At 37.6% G+C, this 24,927-nt stretch overlaps 1 protein-coding gene and 1 long non-coding RNA gene across 3 annotated transcripts in view; one reads left to right on the top strand and one right to left on the bottom strand.

The window, feature by feature from the left end:
- Positions 1-1,749, bottom strand: part of LOC111821281 (uncharacterized) — a 72,043-nt gene extending 70,294 nt beyond the window's left edge. For both annotated transcript variants that reach the window (XR_002824727.1, XR_002824726.1), the window contains exon 1: positions 1,708-1,749. This is a non-coding gene — a long non-coding RNA (uncharacterized LOC111821281). The remainder of the gene's footprint in view (positions 1-1,707) is intronic.
- The window catches only part of MALRD1 (MAM and LDL receptor class A domain containing 1), a 964,362-nt gene that overhangs the window by 904,501 nt on the left and 34,934 nt on the right, over positions 1-24,927 (top strand). The window lies entirely within an intron of this gene.

Raw genomic sequence — 24,927 nt, 5'->3', positions numbered from 1 at the left:
ATTGATTAGATCAAATTTAATTTGTTTTGTTTTGCATTATTTTGACAGAGATTCCAAACAGATATTGAATTATCAGAATGACCCCCCACTTCAGGAATTTTTGATTCAGTAATTGGCAAGTGGCACCATGAGATTTTTCTTTATTTTTTTAATAGCTTTCCTACTGATTCTGATGATGAGTTCAATTTGGAAATCACTGGCTTAAAGAGTTAATTCAATTTTAAGGATGAAAAACTGATAACCTTTGTGTATATCAAAGGTAAACTTGTTTATTAATCTGAATATTTCACAGAATAGCAATTTTTTTAAAATGGAATCAGGCTACATCTAAGTAAGAAAAATGATTCAAAATGATGCTATTGTGATATTTAAAAAATATTTTTGTGTTTTCTTCTTATTAATATAATATTTTAATATGTTTATTATAGAATTTTTAAAATTCAGAAGATCATCAAGTAGAAAACCCAAAATCTTAGGGATAACCAAAATTAATATGTTCATATATCTTCAATTGAAATTTATAATCATTCTGTTTACATACCGATGAAACGCTTCTTTTTATACTTTTCATTTTATTAGAAATATTTTTGTATTTCATTAAAGAGTGTTTTAAAATAATATTAGTTCACCTAGCATTGAGCATTTAGATTTAAGCTAAAGGCCAGTTACCTATAGTCTTGGTAAGTATCTTAGTCATCTAGTGCTGCTGTAACAGAAACACCGCAAGTGGATGGTTTTAACGAAGAGAAGTTTATTTCCTCACAGTCAAAGTAGGCTAAAAGTCCAAATTCAGGGCATCAGCTCCAGGGGAAGGCTTTTTCTCTCTGTCGGCCTTCTTCTCTTCGGTGTTCCCCCGGACTAGGAGCTTCTCCAAGCAGGGACCCCAGTCCAAAGGACGCAGTCTGCTCCTGGCACTACTTTCTTGATGGTATGCAGTCCCCAGTCTCACTACTCACTTTTGTCTTTTGTATCTCAAGACATTGCTTCAGGACACAAGCCAATCTTGTAGACTGAGTCCTGCCTTACTAACACAACTGCCACCCATCCTCCCTCATTAACATCATAGAGGCAGGATTTACAATTTAAAGGAAAACCACACAATACCAGGAATCATGGCCCAGCCAAATTGATACACATTTTTTGGGGGACATAATTCAATCCATGACATTCCACCCTTTGCCCCCCCCAAAATCACATCCTTGCAACATGCAAAACATATTCACTCCATCATGTCACAGCTAAAGTCTTAACTCCAAGTCCAAAATCCAAAAATTCTACTTCATCTGTGAAATCTAGAATACAAGTTATCTGCTTCCAAAGGTACAATGGTAGAACAGGTATAAGCTAGACATTTCCATTACAAATGGGAGAAACTAGAGGAAAAGAAGTGATAACAGGCCCCAAGCAAGTCAGTAGAACACGTTACATTAGCCCTCAAGGCTTTGAAAATAATCCTCTGTTTTCTGAGACAATTTACACAATAGCCCTGCCCTCCAGACTTTAGGTATTGGCCACAGTCTCTGGATTTCGAGTGGAGGCCCCTAGGCCCTGGGCTTCAGCTCCGCCTTCCAGGCCCACTGGGCCAGCAACTCTGCTCCCTTGGCTTTAGGCGCACCATTCTCCTCGTCCATCGGAGTGTAACTCCACCATTAGAAACACCAGAGGCCATGGCTCCACCCTTTGAAACCCCTGAGGTCATGCCCATACCTTTTGAGGCTGAAGCAGCTCAGCTTCTTGTGTCCCTTGTCTCTTCAGCTTCTGCTTCCTATGGCCTCTTGACCCTCGGGCCTCACGCCCGCATCTGCCCTGCTGGGGCAAGTGTTCCAAAGCGCCGTAGCTCCACCGGTATAAGTGCCCGGAGGCACCCCACTCCGCCAGGAAGCCTCCTGCACACAGGCACTCAGCTCTCTCGCTCCATGGGTCGGCTCCAGTGCTGTCTTGCACTGGTCTCCTGGTTCTGCTGCTGTTGGTTCTCTGCTGCTGCCGCTTCTCAGCTGCTGTAGGTCCTCTGCTGCTGCTCGTCCTCTGTCACTGCCGCACGTCTATCCGTTCACAGTTTTAAAACCACTTCCACATTTTAAGTATCTGTTAGAGCAGCACCCCACTCTCTCGGTACCAAATTCTGTCTTAGTCATCTAGTGCTGCTACAACAGAAATACCACAAGTGGATGGTTTTAATGAAGAGAAGTTTATTTCATCATAGTGAAAGTAGGCTAAAAGTCCAAATTCAGGGTGTCAGCTCCAGGGGAAGGCTTTTTTTCTCTGTTGGCCTTCTTCTCTTCAGTGTTCCCCCAGACTAGGAGCGTCTCTGTGCAGGGACCCTGGTCCAAAGGACACGCTCTGCTCTGGCACTGCTTTCTTGATGGTATGAGGTCCCCTTGTCTCTCTGCTCACTTCTGTCTTTTATATCTCAAGAGATTGCCTCAGGACACAATCCAGTCTTGCAGATCAGGTCCTGCCTTACTAACACAACTGCCACCCATCCTCGCTCATTAACATCATAGAGGCAGGTTTACAACTTACAGGAAAATCACACAGTACCATCATACAATACTGGGAATCATGACCCAGTCAAATTGATACACACGTTTTTGGGGGGACATAATTCAAACCACGACAGTAAGTGGGCACCTATTATGATTGATTATATTTATTCCCTTCCTTCCCTAAGACATCACATCATCTGACACTACTGAGTGGAGCAGCAGCCCTAAAACCATACCAAAAATAGGCATCCAAGGGTTTTAGCTTAAACTTGAACTTTTCTTTGTTTTTGCTTTCTAGGCCATCTGTTACAATCAACGATTTCCAATCCCATATTACAGAATGTTTGCTAATCTACATCTATCCCCACCTCTGTCTTCGCAGACATTTTCCATGCGTCCTCTGGAACCCCAGATCTGTGATCAACTAACTCTCCTATAGTCTTAACACATTTTATAATTGCTTTCTTTACCTCCTGGCTATAAGAGAAAACAAGCTGTCTCCTGAAGACAGTGCTTCCCCGTAGCCTCCTTAGTGAAGGCCAGTTTAGCTCTCACAAGTCACATGTTCTCAAACCCGAGAGGGGGCATAAATATCTTCCTTAACCCTAATTGCTTCTTTTTAAACTTTTGTCCTCCTTTCTCTTTCAAAGATTCTAGCTTCTTTGCTATTCCTCATTGATCCTGCCATCAATTTCCTCACATTTACTGATTTTAGCTTTTAACTATATTCATTTTTATTCATGTCATCATTCTTAGTGGCCTGAGCATCCATGACTGTATGGTCCTTTGGTTCTTACAATTCTCTGCAATTGTAAGGATACCCTTGTCCTTTAAATTATCTGACTTTTCCTCAATTAGCTTTTCTTCTACACCTGTATCACTAATCATTCTATGGTCATATTCTGGACATTGTCACCACCTACAGTTGCATTACTTAGATCTCAAATATCTCTCTTTCTGACAATAATACCCTATGCTTCCAGACCTTGTACTCTAGTAGCTCCACTGCAATATTCTTTAGTCTTATTCAGATTGTCAAACCATTGACCTCAAACCAGTTTGTCTTTATGTCTATTCTTACCTTACTTAAATTCCACGATCCGCTATTAAAATATTCTCTTGGTTACATTGTCAACTCCCTTTCACCTTTCTCCCTGAATCATACTTATTGGGGAAAACCCTGCTTTTGAATGAACCCAGCTACTTCTCTTCTCTATGATAACATCAGAGCAGTTAAATGTAGATGAAGAAATTCTAAAACCTGGTAGGTTGAGCATAGACATTTACCCCTTTCCCTTTCCAGATCCATTAAAATAACAAAAAAGGAGTAAAAGATGTGTACATCCACAAGGATAAATTAATGAAGAGTAAACAAGGACAAGAGAAGTTGATGAAATTTTAGACAATAAGCTATAGGTGGAGGAGTGACTTACTGGAGCGGAACAAGGTGAAACCTGAGTGCCTGCAGAAGGGAATACCAAGGAGGACCAAGTGTATTCACTCTCAATTCTGACCATAGCGACCCTATAGGACAGAGTAGAACTGCCCCATAGGCTTTCCGAGGAGCAGCTGGTGGATTCGAACTGCTGACCTTTTGGTTAGCAGCCGTAACTCTTAACCACTGCGCCACTAGGGCTCCATATTACCCCTATTGTCTGTGAAAAAGATGCAACTTAAAGAAAGAAAAGATTTAGGAAATATAACATCCTAGAAAATTTAACTGTTAAAATATAACACTCAAAATATTTTAGGGAGTTAATAAAAATGTTGGAGGAGCATATTAGGACATTCTGCCAAAAAGTAGAATGAAAATATGAGAAAAAAATAAGAAATTTTAAGAGGTTCAATATTCAAATCATGGGAGTTTAAGAAAGAGAGAACAGAGAAAATAAAACAAGAAAAGAATTGTCAAAGAATTAATGCAAAAAACTTCCCAAGATTGATGAAGCCCCCTGAATGTCAGGTACAGTGAATGAAAAAGACCCCTCATACCAAGGCTCTTCATGGGGAAATTTCAGAAAACCTGGCATAATGATATGATCCTTAAAGAGTATCCTTAACAGTTCACTAAAAGTTCTCTAGCAGAAACAGTTAAAGAAATTTGAAGTATTTGTCTCTGAGGAGCTTAAGACTTTTAGTGCAACTTGAGTTTTTGAACACTATGCATGTAATAATTTAATGAAAATATAAAGAGAGCAAAATGTCCCTTGTTGGGACACATGCACATGCATACACATACACATGCATATATTATCTCAAATAGGTACTCAACACCGGATTTGCTACTAGATTTTTCTAGTTTAAGTGCTTTCTGAGAGTCAAATCTACTCCAATTTTATGTTTTATCCTCTGCCTCAAGCTTCCCACCCTACAGAATCATCTCTGCCAATAACTTATCCTCCAAAAAAATTTTAACAGATTCATTATCAGAGAACTCCCAAGTCTTTCCATTAGAAAATCTACAAACCAGTCTCCACTTGCTCTCATGCTCCATGTCTTCTCTCAGAAAAAGCCCTGATCCCACATAGGCTCTGGACCCCATTCCTTCTGCTCTTCCCAAGAATTTCTCCTGCATCACCTTCTCTCTCTTATCAAACACCAGTTTCTTCTCTACCCAACAACAAACGAGCTTTTGAAGCTATAATCTTAAAAAAGAATAAAACAGCCCTCACTTGTTTCTACTTTTTCCTCCAACTCCATACAGATTTCATCTTTTTTATTTCATGATAAACTTCTTGAAAGTGCTGTCCATGCTCATTGTCTCCGACTCCTTCTTTCCATTAGCTCTGCAACCTCTCTGAGAGATTACTTACATGTTTGCTTCTTATCTTTCTCCATAAACACATCCTTCATTAAAGTATAAACTCCATAATGTCAGGGATTTTGTTATTTGTGCCATGATTCTAACACGTACCACATAGAACGTGGCATATAGCAGAACTTCACTAAATATGTTTTGACATGAATCAAGTATACAATCTTCATTTCAAAACAACACAAATTAAAAAAAAAAGTGTTTCAGTATTTAATGTATGCTATATAATATAAAATATATAGCAAGATAATTACTTAAATAATTTTTAAATCTAAGACATAAAAATCTTTTACTAATATAAATATGTAATATGAATAAAATAGAAATGTATATTTAATGATTTTGCACCAATTGGTGTTTATGTTATATATAAAAATGTAACATGCTACAAACATACCTAAATATTTAGTAATATAAACACAACCAATGCATGCTATGTATCAATTCTCATGATATAAAACTCAGAATTTTAGTGCACATTTGTTTCTTGCAAATCGGAAAAGGGTTCAGGATATAAGGAAAACTATATACATTTTTAGCATAACAATAAAGGCTTGTTGCTCTGTAGATGAGGTGTGAAAAATCACTGACGATCATGATTTATTGTGACAGAAAATGATGAAACGTAAGAAGAAAATAAGGCAATGTCTCTTTGCTAAACATTCATCAGCATCATCTCTTTGCCCTTGCTTCTTGCTATGCCTTTTTTTCTTCAGTTTCTCTCTCAGCTTATTCACTTAGAGTATCGCCATCTCAGTGGTAAATGACTTATTGTCTATAAGATTTATGAGATTTTCACAACACAAAATAGCCCCTAACACTCATTTTTCCTCCATTGATAGTTACACCACTCAATTCTTACGCCAGGGATTCTTCCTCTCTGCCAACTCCACTCAGTCATTGATAGCCTCATCATCACTGGGTGTTACAAATTAAGGATCATAGTTATTTATTTTGTCCAAGGGTATGAAGTTCTAAGAGATCATCCAGTAATCAACAACAGAGACATATTAACAGTGCAATTGCCTTGAACAATCTTTTTTTTAATTCCATTGTCTGCTGTTTAGACTCCTTTATAGAAGATTTTTCTACTGTATTTTATTTTTGGATTTTAACACATCTTTGAGTGAGATCAATCTATGAATTTGTGGATGTGCTATACTTGATTTATATGGCACAAATATGTAACAAATAAGTGAAACAAATTAGTTAACATTCATTTTTTTCATATGACTAGGTGAGTATATAAAACTTGGAAGTATCTATTTATTAAAAATTTGCGATATAAACTGTGTCCTGATTTAAGGAAGGAAATATCTTGGGAGATTGTTCGTTAGTAACAAAACATTTTTTATTGTTACTCACTTTATATGTTTACTAATGTTGTTAGGTACCTTCAAGCCAGCTCTGACTCATAAGGACCTTATGTATAACAAGAATGAAATGGTGCCAGGTCCTGTGCCATCCTCACAATCATTGCTATGTTTCAGCCCATTGTTTCAGCCACTGTGTCAGTCCATCCCTTTGCAGGTATCCCTCTTTTTTGCTGACCTTCTACTTTGCTAAACATGATGTCTTTCTCCAGTAATTGGTCTTTCCTGACGACATATCCAAAGTAAGCGAGATGAAGTTTCACCATCCTCGCTTTTAAAAACCATTCTGACTGTACTTCCTCCAAGACAGATTTCTTCATTTTTCTGGAAGAACATCGTATATTCAGTATCCTTCACCAACACCACAATTTGAATGTATCCATTCTTCTTCAGTATTCCTTTTTCATTGTCCAGCTTTTGCATGCATATAAGGAAATTGAAAAGACCATGGCTTGAGTCAGGCACACCTTAGTCATCAAACTGACATCTTTGCTTTTTAACACTTTATAGAGGTCTTTTGCAGCACATTGTCCCAATGCAATAATACCTCATTTGATTTCTTGACTGCTGCTTCATGGACATTGATTGTTGATCCAAAAGGAGTGAAAACTTTGACGACATTATTTTCTTAGCCATTTATCACAATGTTGTTTATTGGTCCAGTTGTAAGGATTTTCATTTTCTTGATATTCAGGTGTAATCCATACTGAAGGTTGTAATCTTTTACCTTCATCAGTAAATGCTTCAAGTCATCTTTACTTTCGGGACACAAAGTTATGTCGTCTTCATTATCTCAGATGGTTAATGAGTCTTCCTCCAATACTGATGCTGTAATCTTCTTCATATAGTCCAGCTTCTCAGTTTATTTGTTCATCATATAGATTGAATAAGTAAGGTGAAAGAATACAACTCTGCTACACTCCTTTTCCAATTTTAAATCAGTAGTATCCCCTTGTTCTGTTCAAACGACTTCCTCTTGATCTATGTACAGGTTCTGCATAAGCACAATTAAGTGTTCTGGAATTCTCATTCTTTGCAATGTTATCCATAATTTGTTATAATCCACACAATCAAATGCGTTTGCACAGTCAAAACATAGGTAAACATCTTTCTGGTATGCTCTGCTTTCAGCCAGTATCCATCTGACATCAGCAATAATATCCCTCCTTCCACACCCTCTTCTAAATCCAGCTTGATTTGCTGGAAGTTCCCAGTCCATGTACTCCTGCAACTGTTTTTGAAGTATCTTCAGCAAAATTTTACTTGCGTGTGGTATTAATGATATTGTTCAATAATTTCTTCATTTGATTGGATCATCTTTCTTTGAAATGGGCACATGTATGGATCTCTTCCAGTCAGTTAGCCAGGTAGCTGTCTTACAAATTTCTTGGCATAGGTGAGTGAGCTCTTTCAGCATTGCATCTGTTTGTTGAAACATCTCAGTTGGTACTCCATCAGTTCCTAGAGCCTTGCTTTTTGCCAATGCCTTCAGTGCAACTTGGACTTCTTCCTTCAATACCATTGGTTCTTGATCATATGCTACCTCATGAAGTGGTTGAATGTTGACCAGTTCTTCTTGGTAAAGTGACTCTGTGTATTCCTTCCATCTTCTTTTGATGCTTCCTGCATTGTTCAATATTTTGCCCATAGAAGCTTTCACTATTGCTACTTGAGGCTTGAATTTTTTCTTCTGTTCTTTCATCTTGAGAAATGCCAAGCATGCTCTTCCCTTTTGGTTTTCTGACTCCAGGTCTTTGCACATTTCATAGTAATGCTTATCTTCTTGAGCCGCCCTTTGAAATCTTCTGTTGAGCTCTTTTACGTCATCATTTTTTCTGTTTGCTTTAGGTACTCTGTGCTCAAGAGAAAGTTTTAGAGTCTCTTCTGACATCCATTTGGTCTTTTCTTTCTTTCTGTGTTTTTAATGACCTTTTACATTTTTTGTGTATGATGTCCTTGATGTCATCCCACAACTCTTCAGATCTTCAGTTATTAGTGTTCAGTGCATCAAACCTATACAAGATGGTCTCTGAATTCAGGCAGGCTGTATTTAAGGTCTTACTTTGGCTCTCTTGGGCTTGCTTTGACTTTCTTCAGCCTCAACTTGACTTGCACATGAGCAATTGATGGGCTGTTTGACAATTGGCCCCTTGCTTTGTCTTTCCTGAGAGTACTGAGCTTTTTCATCATCTCTTTCCACAGATACAGTTGATTCCTATGTAAACCATCAAGTGAAGTCCATGTGTATAGTTGTCATTTGTTTTGTTGAAAAAAAGTATTTCCAATGAATAAGACAGTTGTCATTATTGTTGGATGCCATCAAGTTAATTTCGACTCATAGTTACTCCTTGTGACAGAGTAGAACTGCTCTATAGGGTTTTCTAGGCTGTAATCTTTCAGGAGCAGATTGCCAGGTCTTTCTCCATGGAGTGGCTGGGTGGATTCAAACTGCCAACCTTTTGTCAGCAGCCAAGTGTTTAACCATTGTACCACCATGGTTCCTTTTGATTAAGTCTTTGGTCTTAAAGAATCCTGTCATGAAATCTCCAGCATCATTCCTCTCAGCAAGGCCGTATTTTCCAATTACTAATCCTTCTTTTCTGTTTCCAACTTTTGCATTCCAATCACCAGTAATTATCAATACATCTTGGTTGCACCTTTGATCAATTTCAGACTGAAACAGTCTGTAAAAATCTTCAATTTCTTCATCTTTGGCTTTTGTGATTGGTGTGTAAATTTGAATAATAGTTGTATTAACTGGTCTTCCTTATAGATGGATGAATATTCATCTATCACTGACAGCACTGTACTTTAGGATAGATCTTGAAACGTTCTTTCTAACGATAAATACAACACCATTCCTCTTCAATTTGTCATTCCCGGTGCAGAAAACCATACGATTGTTGGATTCAGAATGGCCAATTCCAGTCCAAGTAATGCCTAGAATATTGATCTTCAAGCATTCCATTTAATTTTTGACAACCTCTAATTTTTCTTGATTCATACTTCATACATTCCACATTCCAATTATTAATGGATGTTACAGCTGTTGCTTCTCATTTTGAGTCGTACCACATCAGCAAATGAGGGTCCAGAAGCTTTACTTTCATCTACATCATTAAAGTCGACTCTACTCTAAGGAAGTTATTGTGAGTGTCTTCCAACCTCAGGGGCTCATCTTCCAACACTGTATGGAACAATGCTCTCCTCATCCGTAAGATTTTCAATGGATAATTTCTGGAAGAAGATCACCAGGACTTTTTCCTACTCTGTCTTAGTCTGGAAGCTCTACTGATACCTGTCCAACGTCGGTGACTCCACTGGTATTGAGATACTGGTCTTTCTCATCTTGATTTTGTTGTTATTTTTCTCTTCCTTGAGTTGAATATAAAATTGATTTATTGATATTTATTCTTGCTTAGTAATGGGAATATTTAAATCTATGATTACCTTTTAGTGTTACTTTGATTACTTTGTAGAAATTGTGATATGTAGTATTTTGTACCCATTATTTTTTTAAAGCACATGTTATTTAGTTTTGCATTCTCTTTTAATTGATAGTTATTAGGTGATATTTTTAAAAACAGTATTTGAGAGTTTGTGGGGGAGGTAGATTTAATTCATTTAAACCAATTTATTTCTATTTATGCTTCATTATATTCACAGAATATGGTCTGAATAATTTTACCTATTTCTGCATTTGATGTCTGCTTTGTGCATAGTATATACGTTGTTTTCTAAGTCTCTTTCAGACTCTTGAAAGAATATATGTAATTTTCGATATTTATTCATTAAATGTATTAATTGTGTTATTCAAAATGCCTACACCTGAAATGTCATTTGAAGTCACACTAGTTTTTTAGCTTTTACTATTCTTCTAGTTTTACTCAAACCCAACATGTAACTCAGAAAGTTCTGAACTGGGAATGGAGACATGAGGCCTGAGGGGGCATTCACTTTCCCTGATCATGGGCTCACCCTTACTTTGAACTCTTGTTTATAGTGAATTTGTTTGCTTATGCCTAATGAATCTTCTAGCACATTTTAAGTTTAATATTTCTGTGCATGTTTTTATTATTATGAAGGACTTAAGCAATATTTGATGGATTTGGGTTTTAAATTTTTTTGTTTTACCCTTTTATGGATGTTTTCATCTGATTTATTTCCCCTTTCTTCTGTCACAGTATTTTGTTTTGTCGTTTCCCTATCTTAAGTCTTTTGCTCCATGAACTATTTCCTTTAATTTTCTACAGTGATTTTGAAGAAATATATATTTTTCATATCTACAACAAATAACTTCAACTCTTTTTAAAGCATACTTAAATATCTAATAATCTAATGATAAAAATCAAGAGTGATGCCATATCTTTTGAGTCCCTCATTTTAAACATGCATACATGTGTGCAGACACCTACACACAAAGTTGTCCTTTCTCTTGTCTTACTATCACAAATCCTTGTTATTATTAAAGATTTTACATATAGATAATGACATTGATTTTTATTATGAGGATTAATATTATCACTATAATGCTATTATATTATAATGTGTTTTCCTTTAAAGGAATTGTTTTTGACATTTGCATTTGGTTTTGTAACCATATTTGTAACAAGTATTTAGAAAACTCATTGTTTATGCAGTTTAATGTCCACCACTGCTCCTTTTATAGTATCTTATTAAACAAATGTTTGATTCCTCTTTTTGGAGTCTTTGTTTTGGTTCTTTTTGAGAGTCCAAACTTTGCCTAATGCATAATCTTCTGAAAAGGATACATGGTGGTATATTTCCTGAGCCATTGCATATCTCGATACGTCTTCATCTTATCATGGCACATGAGTAACAATTGACCTGGTAGATAATTCTTCAGACACAAAATTCTGAAGAGACTTCAAAATCTTTCCAGCTAACTACTGTAGTGATGAAGTCTTAATCCAAACAGATTTTTGCTTGTAGATACTTTTTATTTTCCTAAATAGATACTGGTAATTATTAATGAAATTCAAATTCTTATGAGAACATATCTATTGAACTATTTTTATTAAATGTTTCTAATTTATGGTAACTATTTCTTGGTTTACATACTTTTCTCTTTCTTTAGCTGAGATAATGTTTGTATATTAAATATTTATTTATTGCTTCTTTTCTTACCACTGGTTTGTTCTTCAAGAAAACCAGGTATACATCTTTTCAGGTAGAGATTTGCAATGAGAGAGGCTAGAATTAACCTTCTGCATTCTTGTGCTGATTTTATTATCAAATAGTTATGGAGGGACAACATTATTCTGGAGTCAGACTGCCTAGCATTTCTACCATTTCTTAACTGTAAGTTTTTAGCAAGTTATACTTATCCTCTTGAAGCCTCTGTTGCTTCATCATTAAAATGGTGATTAATAATGATACCTACCTTGTGATCATTATGAGAGTTAAGTGAGTTACCATAAGATAAAGGCTTAGAACAATGCCGGACACACAGTAATCACTGTAGGTGCTACTCCTATTACTATGAGCTAAAATAGACAAGCAATAAATGAAAACAATAATGATGTCTTCTCTGTGTGTGTATATATATACATATATATACACATATATACTCAATATGTAAATATACTTTGTAGGTTATATAATTTACATATACAAATTTATACTTATATTTATATATATTTTTTAAATATATATATAATAAGTATACATCTCCTATCTTGTAACATTATGGTATTACCAATAACTGTCCAAACCAGTTCCATTGAGTCAATTCCAACTCATGCCCACTCCATGTGTTTCAGAGTAGTGCTGTGCTCCATATGGTTTTCAATGGCTGGTATTTTTTAAATAAATTGCCACGTCTTTCTTCCACCCTGATTGTGGGTGAATATGTGCGTGTGTGTGTGTGCGCGCGTGCGCATATGTGTTTGTGTAAAAAAATTGGACAGTAACAAATGCAATTAATAAAAATAATTAGGGTAAGCAAATTTCTAGAAAGGGATGGGAAAGATTACCCTAGCGGTATACTTCAGACAGATGAGTTTATAAAGACTATGCGGTAGTTGATATGGCACTTTATAAGTAGCATAAATCAATTGAAAAATGAATTTGAGCCAAGATCACAGTTCTATGAAAATGTAAGCTATTCCAAAATTTGAGCAAAGAGTATAACTGACAGAGGAAAAGCAAACGTGAAGTTCCTGAGGCAAAAATAACCTTAATATGTTCAGGGAACAGATTAGCCTTGCTGCGGTGAGTGAGTTTAGAGGCCAGAAACTTATGGCTTAATAGGCTATGATGCACGTAGAACAAGGCCTTGAAAATAGAAGCCACTCAATAACTACTCTTTGAACAGGATATAGAAATTACATACTTTTTTCTCTCATTTTGATGGAAAGCCACTGGAAGATTCCCAGTTTTTGTACTGAGGAAGTTAATGACCTTGTTCTTTTACCAAAGGTCAAAGTGAGATTTAAATACCCATATTTTCTCAATCTGACCTTGGTGGGTACTGTGATTAGTAGAAATTTCTTCCAGAATCCTGCAATTCATTGATTGTTATTCCTAATTTTCGTCCTCTCCATTTTGTGTTCATTTGTGTGTTTTCATGTGTCTTTCAATGAGAAAAGAAAACATGAATAGGATTTGCTGGTTAGCCACCATCAGAATGTAAAGTTCAGAGCGTATGTTTTAAATGAAATTTCTATCATACTTCATATGAGAGAAGAAAAATTTCAAAAACCTATTTCTTGCTAGTACTACACTCCACAGCAAAAATTGAATACCTTCACCTTCATTTTGGAACAAGACAAGTTTCTATTGACTTGTAGCCCGTTTTCAATTGCCCAGTTTGTGAATTATTTAGTTTCCTTGCTATTTCTTCTTCCTCTTTTTTTTTAAATCCAACTCCAGGGAAATATTACTTCATAACAGCAAGGAAAAAAAGAAGTGAAAAGCTCAAAACATCCACCTCGGATTTTATTTTAGTATCACATCAGCTACAACACCACCTCTACCTGTTTGAACAAGAAGGGAACACTTTTTGTCTGTTTTATTTATATTCTAAAGTAATTAAAGTTATTTCTGTTGTGCTTTAATAATTTGAAATAATACATGAAAGTGCTTGCTTCCTACATTTGCAATTCTGTGCAACTTGACTACCAATTCAGGTGGAAATCACAATAAAAACCACATAAGAACATGCAATTTGCATTTTCAAATTATCACCCCCTAAGGACAGAATGGAAACTCAGGTGGCATAGTGGTTAAGAGCTACAGTTGCTAACCAAAAGGTCAGTAGTTCAAATCCACCAGCTACTCCTTGGAAACCCTATGGAGCAGTTCTACTCTGTCCTATAGGGTCACTATGAGTTAGAATTGACTCGACGGCAATGAGTTTGGTTTGGATTTTTGAAGAACAAAATGGAAACCCTGGTGGCATAGTGGTTAAGAGTTCAACTACTAACCAAAAGGTTGGCAGTTTGAATCCACCAGGTGCTACTTGGAAACCCTATAGGGCAGTTCTACTCTGTCCTATAGGGTTGCTATGAGTCGGAATCAACTCGTCGGCAACAGGTTAAGGACCGAATGTGATGACATATAAAAACTGCTTTTTGTGGAGAAATGGAATATAGTAAGTATTTCACAAACATTCATATGGTACAATGACAAGAACACAAGCCAAGTAGTTCAAAAAGAACCTGAATTCACCAATTACAAAGGCATTACTCACTGAGCTTCAATCTCCTCATCTGTAATTTAAGAATAATAATACTATCCCTCATAGGGATGTTCTAAAGCAGTGGTTCCTAAAGTGTGGCCCCAGACCAGCAGAGTCAACATCACCTGGGAATGTGTTAGAAATGCAAGTTATCAGGCCCCACCTTAGACCTACTGAATCAGAAACTCTGAGAGTGGTGCTCAGAAATCTGTATTTTATCGAATCTTCTAGGTGATTCTGCTGCCTGCTAAAGTTGTAAACCACTGTACTAATGTATAAATCAGATAATACATGCAAACAAAAATGCAACTGTAACACATTACCCAAGTGTTGACTGCTATTATCGTGATAAAGATGATGAGAATCAATATTTTCAAATGTGAAGAATTTCCTGATATGGGTTACTGAGGAAGCATCTTTACTAATCAGCAAATATCTATGAGCAAGATTGTGCTAATTGGGGCATACAAGAGTGAACAGGTATACTAAGCTTTACGTTCAATAATTTTATAGTCAGAAAGAGAGATTTGTAAATAAACCACAATTGCAGTACTGTGTGATGTGTAGCTGGAGGAGTTTGCAGAGTGCAACGGGACAAAGATGGTACATCTAAGTCAGGCAGGGGCACAAGGGAAGGCTTCCAGGAGTAAATAATCATTGATCTGTGTTCTTAGGTGCAGTGGTTAAGTGTTTGTTTGGCTGCTGACCAAAAGGTCAGCAGTTCGAATCCACCAGCTACTCCTTGGAAACTCCATGGGGCAGTTCTACTCTGCGGTACAGGGTCACTATGAGTTGGAATCAACCTGGGACAATAGGTTTGATTTTCTGGTTTTTGGTGTTCTTAAGGATAAATAAGGTTGACTTGAGAAGCAGTGAAGTGTCCTCTCAGCCAGAAAGGATAGATGTGGTAAAAAGTCCTATAAATACACGTAAAAGTATGTCTCTTAGGTGATGGGGCAATGAATAAGAGCAGAAGTTTTTTCAGCAGAATAGAAATTGAAATCAAACTAGCTGTGCTGGCAAGCAGCCAGATGAGAAAAAACCCTGTGTACGAAATTAACTCAATCGGTGCAGTATTCTGAAAGCTGTGGGGAGGTAGCAAAGGGTTTGAATCAGGGAAATTTTATGATGTGACACTCAGTCTGGAAGCAGGAAATCCAGTGAGGAGTCTAGAACAGTAAAAGAGTGATGAAGGCCTTTAGCCATGTGGTTTAATTGGGTGAGAAAGGAGGAAGTAGATGGGAGATATTTAGGAAGTAAAACTGATGGGACTTTGGTAAATAGGATGATGCAGTGGCGAGTGGACGTGGGAAACTCATAATTTTTCTTTAACCTATGAATCTTTTTTCTTTCAAACATGAAATAGTTTCTTATCTCTCTGATGTTTTAAAATAAGATCGAGGGTCGGGGCCAAGATGGAGGAGTAGTCAGACACTTCCAGTGGACCCTCTTACAACAAAGACCCAAAAAACCAAGTGATTTGATTATATATGACAATCTAGGGGCCCTGAACATTAAAGGCAAAGTTGAGGAACCAGACTGAATGGCGGGGGAGGAGAGACGGTTTGGAAGCAGCAAGGAGTTGCCAGACCAGACCCGGCGAGAGCCTGAGACCTTCAGACCTGATCAGCTCGGGGCTGAGCAGTGAGGCAGGCAAGCATCTGGGCTCGTGAGGCATGTTTTCCGCACCAGGAGAGACCCAGCCGCTGAGAGTCTACTAGGCTATGCAGAACCAGTGAGAAGCAGCCTTCGCCCACTGAAAGATAAGTATTTGCATCCGGCCTACCACTCAGATCAAAAACACCTCCCTCAGAGAAAAACCTCTCTCCCATTTACCTCCCCATTCCCTGCTCTGCACTGTGTCCCAGAAGACTTCGGCAATTGCCAAGTCCCATGTGCCAGAAGTAGGATCCGTCACACGCCCTGAGCCATTCTGCCGGCCTTGGAGGGTGAACAAATTAACAAACAGAGGAAAAAATAAACTGCTGGCTCCCCTATGGCAGGAACTCAGCGTAAGCATAGCTCCTTTGCCTAGACTCAGGCATAAGTGATCCATGGACTTTGAGTGCCTTTCCCTCCTGCATAGACTTGTGTGGACCCATTTCAACAGTGTAGGCCATCATTACCCCAGTACAACAGGGTATATACCTGAAGTCTAACTTTGACTGTTTCAGCTGTAAAGTGACAGGTTCGTGACCTTTGTCTCTGCTCTGCCCATTAAGCAGGGTCTTCACCTACCCACATCAGAGGCCTGACGACTGGTGGCTCCACTCACACCTCCTAGCCACCTGCTATAGGGGCCCAAGAATAAGAGGTGCACCCCAGTCCTTACAACCAACAGCACTGGGTGCTTATAGTCTGGTGGCAAAACCCACCCATCTATGCACTCTAAGGAACAGGGACATGCCTTCCTCCTGGACACTCTGGAGTGGCCATCAGCCCCCTGCCTTACCCAGAGTGTGTCCCCATGCTACATCCAAATGCCTGTGCCTACACCAATCATTCATACATGTCTAGGACTGTAGGTGAGAGCCTGCACCACACACTTGGTGGCTATCTACCTGAGCACCTGAGCTGAGTCCATACAGGAGGAGTGGCGGACTTCTGAGATCACATACCTAGTAACAGATCTAACCACCTGGTGGCAGGACATTAGAGCTTCAAAAGTGCCAATAAACAAACTAGCTCACGCGAGCAGCCTATTTGGGCATACCAAAAGAAAACAAGAAGCCAGGACACAGTAAGCAAACATAAAATAAATAAACATGATAACTTATTGTTGGCTCAGAGACAATAGTCAATATCAAATCACATAAACAGGCAGTCCATGATGGTTTCAGCAAGCTCCCAAAATAAAGAATCAAGCAATTTTCCAGAGGAGGAAAATTTCTTGGAATTACCAGAAGCAGAAAACAAAAGATTAAAATACAGAATCAAAAGATTAGGAAGGAAATTATGCAAAACATAGACCATGCAATAGAGGAAATTAAAAAGATTAGAGAAGAGCATAGTGACAAATTTAACAGGCTGCAAGAATCCATAGAGAGACAGCAATCAGAAATCCAGAAGTTTAACAATAAAATTTCAAAATTAGACAATGCAATAGAAAGTCATAGGAGCAGAACTGAGGCAATGGAAGTCAGAATTACTGAGATTGAAGATAAAGCACTTGCAACCAACTTATTTGAGGAAAAACAATATAAAAGGATTTTTAAAAATGAAGAAACCCTAAGAATTAGGTGGGAATCTATCAAGAGGAATAACCTATGAGTGATTAGAGTACCAGAATGAGGGGATAACAAAAAATACAGAGAAAATTGTTGGAGATTTGTTGGCAGAAAACATCCGTGATATTGTGAAAGATGGCAAGATATCTATCCAAGATGCTCATCCAACCCCACATAAGTAGATCCCAAAAGAAAGTCATCAAGACATATTATAATCAAACTTGTCAAAACCAAAGATAAAGAGAGAATTTTAAGAGCGGCTAGGGATAAACGAAAAGTCATCTACAAAGGCGAGTCAATAAGAATAGTTCGGATTACTCAGCAGAAACCATGCAGGCAAGAAGGCATTGGGATGACATATATAAAGCCTTGAAGGAAAAAGACTGCCAGCCAAGAATCATAAATCTGGCAAAACAGTCTCTCAAATATGATGGTGAAATTAGGGCATTTCCAGATAAACAGATTTAGGGGATTTGCAAAAACCATACCAGAATTACAAGAAATACTAAAGGGAGTCCTCCAGTTAGAAAATCAGTAACATCAGATAACAACCCAAGACAAGAACACAGAACAGAGTAATCAGATATCAACCCAGGTATGGAAGTCACAAAAATGAATCAAAACTAAAACACTGAAAATAGGGAAACAGATATTAATATGTAAAAGATGACAACATTAAAACAAAAAAAAGAGAGACTTAAAAAGTGTAGACATAGATTTTTCATATGGAGGGGAAGTCAAGGCGATATAAAGAAATAAAAGACTGGTATAAACTTAGAAAAATAGGGGTAGATTTTAAGGTAACCACAAAGGAAACTAACAATCCAGCAAGTCAAAGCAGATAACTAGAAAAATGTAAAGACTCAGCAAACACAAAATCAAAAGCAATGAAAAAGATGAAAAGAAAATACATAAAGAAAAACGACTCAGCACAGAAAATTAAGTGGAACAAAGAAACTGTGAACAACACACAAAAAAAGCAACCAAAATGACAGCACTAAACTCATACCTATCAATAATAATGCTGAATGTAAATGGACTAAATGCACCAATAAAGAGACAGAGAATGACAGATTGGATAAAAAACATGATCCGTCTATATGCTGCCTACAAGAGACACATCTTAGGCTTAACGACAGAAACAAACCAAAACTCCAAGGATGGAAAAAATATATCAAGCAAACAACACTCAAAAAAGAGCAGTAGTGGCACTATTAATCTCTGATGAGATAGACTTTAAAGTAAAATCCACCACAAAGGATAAGGAAGGACACTATATAATGATTAAAGGGTCAATACACCAGGAGGACATAACTATAATAAATATTTACGCACCCAATGACAGGGCTCCAAAATACATAAAACAAACTCTAACAGCACTGAAAAGAGAGATAGACAGCTCCACAATAGTAGTTGGAGACTTCAACACACCACTTTCGGTGAAGGACAGAACATCCAGAAGGAAACTCAAAAAAGATATGGAAGAGCTAAATGCTACAATTAACCAACTTGATCTCACAGACATATACCAAACACTCCACCCAACAGCAGCCAAGTACACTTTCTTTTCCAATACACATGGAACATTCTCCAGAATAGACCACGTATTAGGCCATAAAGCAAGCCTTAGCAAAATCCAAAGCATTGAAATATAATATTTATAATAAAGCATCTTTTCTGACCATACAACCATAAAAGTAGAAATCAATAACACAAACAGCAAAGAAAAAGTTCAAACACATGGAAACTGAACAACACCTTGCTCAAAAACTACTGGATTATAAAAGAAATTAAGGATGGAATAAAGAAATGCATAGAATCAAACGAGAATGAAAACACATCCTACCAGAACCTTTGGGACACAGCAAAAGCATTGCTCAGAGATCAGTTTATAGCAATAAATGCACACATCCAAAAAGAATAAAAGACCATAATCAAAACATTAATCCTACAACCAGAAAAAGAGCAGCAAAAGAAGCCCTTGGGCACCAGAAGGAAGGAAATAAGAATTAGAGCAAAATTAAATGAAATAGAGAATAGAAAAACAATTGAAAGAGTTAACAAGACCAAAAGCTGGTTCTTGAAAAGATCAACAAAATTGATAAACTCATTGGCCAAACTGACAAAAGAAAAACAGGAGAGGAAGCAAATAACCGTATAAGAAATGAGATGGGTGATATCACAACAGACCCAACTGAAATTAAAAGAAACATAACAGAATACTATGAAAAATTGTATTCTAACAAGTTTGAAAACCTAGAGGAAAAGTACAAACTCCTAGAAAGTCACTACCTACCTAAACTAACACAAACAGAAGTAGAACAACTAAATAAACCCATATAAAAGAAGAGATTGAAAAGGTTATTAAAAAACTCCAAACAAAAAAAGGCCTTGGCCCGAATGGCTTCACTAGAGAATTCTACCACACTTTCAGAGAAGAGTTAACACCACTACTACTAAAGGTATTACAGAGCATAGAAAAAGATGGAATAGTCCCAAACTCATTCTATGAAGCCAGCATAACCCTGATATGAAAACCAGGTAAGGACACCACAGAAAAAGAAAATTACAGGCAAATGTCCCTCATGAACATTTACCTAAAAGTCCTCAACAAAATTCTAGCCAATAGAATTCAGCAACATATCAAAAAAATAATTCACCATGATCAAATGGGATTTATACCAGGTATGCAAGGATGGTTCAACATTAGAAAAATAATCAATGGAATCCATCACATAAATAAAACAAAAGACAAGAGCCACATGATCTTATCAATCAATGCAGAAAAGGCATTTGACAAAGTCCAACACCCATTCATGATAAGAACTCTCAACAAAGTAGGAACAGAAGGGAAATGCCTCAATATAATTGAAGGCATTTATACAAAGTCAACAGCCAACATCATTCTAAATGGAGAGACTTTGAAAGCATTCCCCTTGAGAACAGGACCCAGACAAGAATGCCCTTTATCACCACTCTTATTCAACTTTGTGCTGGAGGCGCTAGCCAAAGCAATTAGGCTAGAAAAAGAAATAAAGGACATCCAAATTGGTAGGGAAGAAGTCAAAGTATTTATTTGCAGATAATATGATCTTATACACAGAAAAAGAATCCACAAGAAAACTACTGGAACTAATAGAAGATTTCAGCAATGTATCAAGATATAAGATAAACATACCAAAATCAGCTGGATTCCATTACACCAACAAAGAGAACCTCAAAGAAGAAATCACCAAATCAATACCATTTACAGTAGTCCCCAAGAAGATAAATTACTTAGCAATAAATCTAACCAAGATATAAAAGACCTGTACAATGAAAACTACAAGACACTACTGCAAGAAACCAAAAGAGACCTGCATAAGTGGAAGAACATACCTTACTCATGGATACGAAGACTCAACATTGTGAAAATGTCAATTCTACCCAAAGCGATCTACAGATACAATGCAATCCTGGTCAAAATTCCACTGGCATTTTTTAATGACATGGAGAAACAAATCACCAACTTCATATGGAAAGGGAAGAGGCCCTGGATTAGAAAAGCATTACCCAAGAAGCAGAACAAAGTGAGAGGCCTCACACTACCTGATTTTAGAACCTATTATACTGACACTGTAGTCAAAACAGCCTGCTACTGGAACAACAACAGATACATAGACCAATGGAACAGAATTGAGAATCCAGACATAAATTCATCCACCTATGAGCAGTTAATATTTGACAAAGCCCCAAAGTCCGTTAATTGGGGGAAAAGACAGTCACTTTAACAAACTGTGCCGGCATAACTGGATATCCATCTGCAAAAAGCTGAAGCAAGTCCCAGACCTCACACCATGCACAAAAACTAACTCAAAATGGATAAAAAATATAAAATCAAAAACGATAAAAAAAAATGGAAGAAAAAATAAGGACAACGCTAGGAGCCCTAATACATGGCGTAAGCAGAATACGGACCATAAGTAACAATGCATAAGTACCAGAAGAGAGACTAAATAACTGGGAGCTCCTAAAAATCAAACACTTATGCTAATCAAAAGACTTCACCAAAAGAGTAAAAGACAACCTACAGACTGGGAAAAAAATGTTGGCTACGACAAATCCAATCAGCATCTAATCTCTAAAATCTACAAGATACTGCAAAACCTCAACAACAAAAAGACAAGTAACTCAATTAAAAAATGGGCAATGGATATTAACAGGCACTTTGCCAAAGAAGAATTCAGGTGGCTAACAGACACGTGAAGAAATGCTCACGATCATTAGCCGTTAGAGAAATGCAGATCAAAACTACAATGTGATATCATCTCACCCCAACAAGGCTAGCATTAATCCAAAAAGCACAAAACAATAAATGCTGGAGAGGTTGTGGAGAGACTGGAACACTTACACACCGTTGGTGGGAATGTAAAATGGTACAACCACTTTGGAAATCAATTGGGCGCTTCTTTAAAATCTAGAAATAGAAGTACCATCTGATCCAGCTATCCTGCTCCTTGGAATATATCCTAAAGAAATAAGAGCCGTCACTGGAATAGATATATGTACAACTATGTTCTTTGCAGCACTGTTCACAATAGCAAAAAGATGGAAACAACCTAGGTACCCATCAATGGAAGAATGGATAAACAAATTATGGCATATCCACACAATGGAATACTATGCACAATAAAGAACAACGATGAAGCCGTGAAACATCTGGAGGGCATTATGCTGAGTGAATTTAGTCAGTCACAGAAGGACAAATATTGTATAAGACCACTATTATAAGAACTCTAGATAGGGTTTATACTCGAAGAAAACATTCTTTGATGGTTATGAGGGTGGGGAGGGAGGGTGAGGGTTATTTACTAACTACATAGTAGGTAAGAATTATCTTAGATGAAGGGAAGGATAGCACACACTACAGGAGAAGTCAGCACAACTGGACTAAACCAAAGCTAAGAAGTTTCCTGAATAAAATCGAACACTTTGAGGGACAGAGTAGCAGGGGTAGGGGTCTGGGGACCATGATTTCAGGGGACATCTAGGTCAATTGGCATAACAAAGCTTTTTAAGAAAATGTTCTGCATCCTGCTTTGGTGAGTGGCATCTGGGGTCTTAAAAGCTAGCAAGCGGCCATCTATGATGCAACATTAGTCCCAACCACCTGGAGTAAAGGAGAATGAAGAACAACAAAGACACAAAGTATCAGCCCAAGAGACAGAAAGGGCTACATAAACCGGAGACTTCATCAGCCTGAGACCAGAAGAACTGGATGGTGTCCAGTTACCACCAATGACTGCCCTGACAGGGAATACAACAGAGAGTCCCTGATGGAGCAGGAGAAAGGTGGGGTGTAGAACTCAAATTCTTGTAAGAAGACCAGACTTAATGGTCTGAATGAGACTGGAGAAACCCTGGAAATCATGTCCCCTGGATTCTCTGTCAGCTCAGAACTAAAACAATTTCTGAGGCCAACTCTTCAGACAGGGATTGCGCTGGACTGTGGGACATAAAGTGATACTCGTGAGGAGTGTGCCTCTTAGCTCAAGTAGATACAAGAGACTAAACGGGCAGCTTCTGTCCGAAGGTGAGATGGGAAGGCAGAGAGGGCTAGGAGCTGGTTGAGTGGACATGGGGAATCAGGGGTGGAAAGGAGGAGTGTGCTGTCACAGCATGGGGAGAGCAATTAGGGTCACATAACAATGTTTGTATAAATTTTTGTATGGGAGACTAACTTGAAATGTAAACTTCATTTAAACTACAAAAATAAACAAAATAAAATAAGATTGATTCCTTTTAGTTTCATGTTAGGAATAATGTAATCAAATTTGTTCTCCCTATTGTCCTGAATCAGTGAAAGCATTGGATCAGGTTTTCTTATAATTTACACTTATAATATCTTATAAATTTGAATATATAAATATCAAATCTTTAGTAAATAACCATACCTCTGCATTAGCACTTAATTTATCCTTTTATTACTTTATACTTATTGGAATGATTAAAGTAGTTTAAAAAAGCAGAGTAAGCCCAATGCTGGTCCCCACCAAGTTGGTCTGTGAACATATGCTTAAAAAATGTGTGGCGCCCCAGTTGTTTTCCCTGGCAATGAGACAAATAAGCTGGGGCCAGCACACAAGTAACAGTACTGAATGGAGGAGCCTTTGTTCCAGCTGTTAGTGAGTAATGAATGGCTGTTACGAACCACACTCAGAAATAAGTTGTTATTCCAAACTCCGCAGTTTTAACCTCATAGCAGAAGACCTGCTAGAATGTAGGAAAGTGAAGGTGTAGGTTTTGGTTGAGAGAGTCTAATTATATTTTATTTCTCCCTTTCTCCTGTCCATGTTAAAAGAATAGGTCCTTTTGCATGAATAGAGTGGAATGTTTATGTTTCTCTTTCCAGGTGAGCTCTTCCTTATACTTGTAAATATTATAAAATAGACTGAAGTTAATTAGTCAAGGAGGAAATTAGTCCAAGCAAGTTAATTGCTGGCGCTCAATATGGAAATTCAGAACCTTGCTGTCTAGAGATTATTTAGTGGCTTCTGCTTTCCTGTTTCCTGTGAAAATAAACTCACCTATGACGACAAGGATGGCTTGTTAAGGGCTTTCTTCAATGTTCCCACTCCTCTTGTGCTGGCAGTCTCAACACATGGCCCAGAAAATACTTGGTCTGAGCCAAAGCTTTCATGAAGTTGGGACAGCACCAGCCTCTTCCCCCTTGGAGTAGAAAGCTCACATAGGTGTGAAGGAGGGGAATGTGTGTCTTCAACACCTGCTTTATTCCTCCACCTGTGCAAAATGATCAAGAATCTCCAGGCATATCCATACTTGAGGATGTATTTTTTCAATGGCATAATTAATAAGCCATGAAAACAGAAACTGTTGCAATGGCTTTTCACTGCTTCCTAAGTCTTAACCAAGTGTTCACACAGGGATTCAAGATGTGGCAGTTGTCAGATGCTAGTTTCCTGGTGTGCCAGTCTGTCAGGGCATGTGGGCATGAGGTTAGGAGGGAAAAGTCATGACTATAATTTATACCAGAAAGCCTGTGTGACACAAAAGATTGTGCATTAAACAGCGTGGCACAGTACTTTACTATTTACAATACACTTCGTGGGCAATCTTTTATTTAATTCTCATAGCTGTTCTGCCAGGTAAGTTATAATTATGACTGTTTATAAATTAAGAAACTGAAGTTATTTGATCCTCCCAAAGCCACATAGCAAGAAAGTAGCAGCGCCTAACTTCAAATGTAAGCTCCCTGACTTCATTATACTCTTTTTCCCCATCACCACATCTGTTAACCCTCGAGGGGTTACTGGGCGAGACATAA

The sequence above is a fragment of the Trichechus manatus genome, unplaced genomic scaffold, assembly GCF_000243295.1.
Source record: "Trichechus manatus latirostris isolate Lorelei unplaced genomic scaffold, TriManLat1.0 scaffold00075, whole genome shotgun sequence".
In the NCBI taxonomy this organism is placed as follows: Eukaryota; Metazoa; Chordata; class Mammalia; order Sirenia; family Trichechidae; genus Trichechus; species Trichechus manatus.
Note: the sequence above shows the minus strand (reverse complement) of the source record. Positions and strands in the feature narration are given on the sequence as shown.